General features: G+C 41.9%; 1 long non-coding RNA gene across 2 annotated transcripts; it reads right to left on the minus strand.

The window, feature by feature from the left end:
* Positions 1–353: 353 nt before the first annotated feature.
* LOC125541097 lies at positions 354–3,781 on the minus strand. Of its 2 annotated transcripts, XR_007297439.1 has the most exons (8): positions 3,254–3,781; positions 2,810–3,129; positions 2,574–2,678; positions 2,230–2,278; positions 1,635–1,695; positions 1,469–1,538; positions 1,315–1,372; positions 354–577 (listed from the first exon to the last, which is right to left on the minus strand). It is a non-coding gene; the product is annotated as an uncharacterized LOC125541097 (long non-coding RNA). The 2 variants fall into 2 exon arrangements; XR_007297437.1 differs by having other exon boundaries at positions 2,574–3,129.
* Positions 3,782–4,715: the final 934 nt, after the last annotated feature.

A 4,715-nucleotide genomic window follows, 5' to 3' on the forward strand; every position in this document is an offset into this window, starting at 1 on the left:
AGTCAAAGGCGGTAAAAAACAGGGGCAAACACTATAACAGGAACCCCCATCAACAACGCATTGATGTGTTGCCTTTTGTCCATATAAGCGTTGCTAAGGTCTACACCAACGAATTATTATGCGTTGTCGTTGGTGGCGTTGCAAGGGTCTACAACAACGTATATAGATCCGTTGGTAATCTCAAGAATAATGTGTTGCAAGCCAACAACAGATTCATCCAATGCTTCTATGTGTTGTTGTTTGCACAAATAGAATAACCACTATATATAATCATTTATAACAGTAGGTTGTTCAAATAGCAGTACATGACACCTTTTTTTGAGCTCGCACTACAAGGTACAACTTCAGTAAAATTCATAGAATGAAACTAATATATTGATTCAATGGCATAATCTGTTACATTGCAATGCAAGTATCATCTATTAGGAGTACATCAATTTCCTAGAAAATGAAACATTTTAAAGCATATAAATTTCTAAAATTCTGTGAACTGTCTTCACTCTCCTCCAAGTACCAAAGATCAGCATAAATTATCCAAGGATCCAAGTAGTCACCTAGTATTGAACTTCTCATCAACCTACAAAGAAAAAAGCATAATACTATTCAGTTATAAATTCGAAATTTGAAGTCTAAAAATATACATGCTATGCATTCTACGGAAAGGATCCACATAAAAATACCACGTGTCCAAGAGAAGATGTTTCGGAGAACAGACATAAGCATATGTATGTCTTACACATAACTTAGTAGAGTTCAGATTAAGACACTAATGACGTGTTTGGTTCGTAGGAAAATAGTGGTTTCTGATTTCAATGCTTCCAGAAACCATACCATTCACCTGCAATGTCTTTTATAGCTGTGGTTTCTGATATAGGAATTCACAAAACTAAAAATGCCCAGATCGAAGCTGATTGGAAAACTGAAACATATCTGCACCAACCAAATGAAGCGTGTTTTCCATAGAGCCAATCGGAAGCAAAGCTTCCCAATACTATAAAATCAATACGTTTCTGGAGCCGAACGAAACGTGTCGCAGGCATCTTTGATCAATCGGATGTGCCTAGTCACTATCAACAACCATCAACATGTATTTACTACTAACAATTATCCAAAGATTGTATTATATTAATAATGAGATGAATTCAACAACCAACTAGGTGGTAAGTACTTAGATAACAATAATATCGACTAAAGAATTGTATTTCTATTTTCCAAAGGACTCTGCACTAATTAGTTTTGCTTTCTATGATGTATTAAGAGAGAAAATATCGATGCCATCAGCTTGAAAACCGTCACACAAAACTGCGTAGTTACCTGAGAACTACAACTTCGGACATTAGAAATTTTCAATCCATGAGTGCATTCTCAGAACCTGTAGAAGGAACAACATGAAAAAGGAACACATCATCAGATTTGGGGCAGTTGGCATTGTTAACTGTGAAACGGAAAAGGGGTGTTGTTGGATAACTTTCTAATCCACTCTGCTTGCCATCATGCCTGGCCTGAGCCCCTGACGCAGCCTTGCTGGATAGCATGATCTAATTATTACAGACAAGATCATGCCCTAATTAGTATAGAAGAGAGGACATGAGAGAATAATTCATTAGAAGTTAGGAAAGATAAATCGGAGGTACCATACTAGACTGAGCCGCTATAGGAAGTTTGGTTCCACTCTGACCGCACCACCACCACAATCTGAGATGAGGACATCAGACACAAACAAATATTTAGAAGAGATGAGCCACGACTATGGTCTTGGCCGCCCTAAATGGGGCATGAATTCGTTTGGGCTTCTCTAGGAAAAAGTTTGGATGTTTTGTTTCTAGAGAAAGTGAGATCCAAGATGTTTACAGAAGAAGAGAAATTGATTTGCCACTAATTAATTGTTGAAGACCAACCTAGTACATAAGCTAAATGCATATTTATGAAAATGCATCAAAAGGAGACCTATGTAATGGCTGAACAGTCTGAATAAAAGCAGACCATGGCTGATTAGTTTTTTTCAATACTTACCTAGTTTTAAGAAATACTACCCAAGCCATTGCTGCCAATGTGGCATATTATATATCAAAAGAATTTGATCTTTGTGACCTTTTAGCTTCCTAATGTTGTATCATTTGTCATGCCATTCAATAACTGAACATCAAAATCTATAGGAATGTACAAAATAGGGTAATGGGCAAAATATGGGAATGTACAAAATACCTAATCGATGAGCGAATGGGTTACCTTACTCTCCGATGATGTAGTAATCTGTACATATCTATCTGCCCTGAAGCTGCATGCCATTAAAGTAAGTTAATCCCTTACAAATCAGCAAAGGCAAGCTAAAGATCTAAACACAGTCCTATTTATTTGTGCATCTACTATCAACTGTTTGAAACATGACCTGGAAACTTCATACCAAAATCACAGCTACTCCAAGTATTTAGAGACTGACAAACTGTTAGCTGTCATCTAGTAGGCACAAAAAATTCATGGAAAAAAGCACATGATGATATACAGGTGGAAAATATAATTAGATACACTCGACACACATCTTATTGGAGGTCAGGAAAGTTTGTGCTACTAACCTACTTGTCATGGAGCAGTACAACTTCAGCGCAGAATTGATTTGCAGAGCTTGGATATTTCATGGTATGACAACCCGAAGCCAATGTAGAGGAAGCCTGGAGCTCCTGCATAGATGTAAATAGAGTTAATCATATGTTCAATGCATGTTTTATCTTGAAAACAGAAGGGGGGAATCATCAACAACTGAACCGTAGCTACATTACGCGCCCATAAGGCAATTTGTGTCAGATCCAACCTGCAGTCAAGATTAAGCGCCGACATAGGTAGCCTGCGAGGCACAACACCGTCAGGCCCGAGCGAAGCAACTTGTGTGCAGATGCGAGGTAGTGGGCCTAGAAACCATTGGTGAGAGAATCGTGCCAGACACCCGTGGCACTAGGGTTCAGAATAAATCACTTGTGTATATAATAGGAAGGTTACAACCCATACTTCGACACTATGCAATGGTGTGCACCACGACTCATCTGTGTGTGCTCCAAATAAACAAACAGGGTACCAGTTCATGATCATTGTTGTTGGTTTGAACTGAAGGTGAGCATGTGTTACCACCAAAACCTGTGATACCAATAGTTCGAAGTTGCATATCAATTTTTCCAGAACGTGCTCTTATGGAATAAACAGTTAAAGATTATAATGACTCGGAGGAATTGTGCATGTCTCTCAAGATGTGTGTTGTTACCGGCCCTACAATGTTGCTGGCTCCACCTCCTCCCTCTCTCCATCACCACCAACCTCCGACGGTCAAATCCCGTGCAGGGCCGCCCCGGCGAGATCCGTTTCTCCCGGAGTCAAGTGTCGCGCTCACGAGTTGGGGGACCTCGTGGAGGCAGGTAGTGGTCTACGCGGTGGGGGACACGGCGGCGGGGTGGCTCCTCCAGGGCTCCGGCGCTGGTGCCTTCTTGCAGCGGAGAGGTACGGTGGAGGCGGTGGTCGGTGGTGCACGGAGCTGCTGCTCTCATGTACGCTTGGGCCCAGATCTGGCCAGGCCAGTTCGGTAGCGGCGGCTGCTAGCGCACGCATGGTGGCCTGTTGCGGCCATCATGGAGGCTGGGGGCTCACGGTGTGGCTGGCTTGTGGTGGCGCTAGTATGTTCCTCAAAACAATTGGTGGCGGTGGCGGCAGCGTCATGGTCATGGAAGTTGGGCGAGAAAGGGGAATCAGGCGAGAGGGAGATAGATGTTTGATAGAAAAGTGTATTTTTGGGTACGGGGAGGTTAGCTCAAAGTGTGGGAGGGGTGGGGAGGTGGGAGGTGAAACAAACAACACATGTTATGTATCGTTGGTAGATATCCGTTGCGATAGGTGGGTTTTTGTTTTAGTGAAACATGACCCGGAGGATCTTTCTGAAAAGTCCGGTTCCGCGCTTTAAGCCACCATCTCCACCGCAGCCATGAGAGTGGCTAAATTACAGTTGCAGTTATTGGAGGTGATCTATGGACGCTATATACGACTCATTTTCCGTCCAGACAAATCAGGTGAAAGCAGTCCAATCAATTTTTATTAATACATTCTTATTTTCTTCGAGAACAATTATTCTCATTTGTGCAATTTCTTATGCAGAATTCACCATTAAAAAAGGTCATCAAGCTATGGCCCTTGCCTACATCGGACGGGTCAATGGACAGGGTCAATTATAACCCGCCGAGATTTAACATATTCCAGCAATCCACTGGTCATATCATGGTCAAGCATGGAGAGTCTCAAACCAATTCCTTGAGTAGTCTTAAAACTCGGGGGCTATGAGGCTATGATGACATGGCTCAGTAAATATTGCCAGTTTAAAGGCCGTCAAAAAATTTCCGGCTCAAAATAAAGAAAAAATCCAGTTTAAAATCCGGTTCAAGAGAAATCTGTCTCTCACAAAGCATTGAAGCTCAATATCCGGTTTAAAATCTGGCCCACAAAGCTCTGAAGCTTTTAATATTCGGCTCAACGCCCGGTTCAAGAAGAATTCATTACTCACAAGTTCGAATTCTCAGACAAATTAAAGGGACCAAAGAGAGTCTGTTGCAAAGCACAACTCAAACATAGGTACCCCGTTTCAATGATCATTTGGGGGCCTCCTGTTCAAACATAGGTCGTATTCGAACCAAAGAGAACATAGCAGTCGGTACCCTCTTGATCGGCACAGTGCCAAACTC

This window comes from Triticum urartu, chromosome 2 (assembly GCF_003073215.2).
Source record: "Triticum urartu cultivar G1812 chromosome 2, Tu2.1, whole genome shotgun sequence".
Lineage (NCBI taxonomy): Eukaryota > Viridiplantae > Streptophyta > Magnoliopsida > Poales > Poaceae > Triticum > Triticum urartu.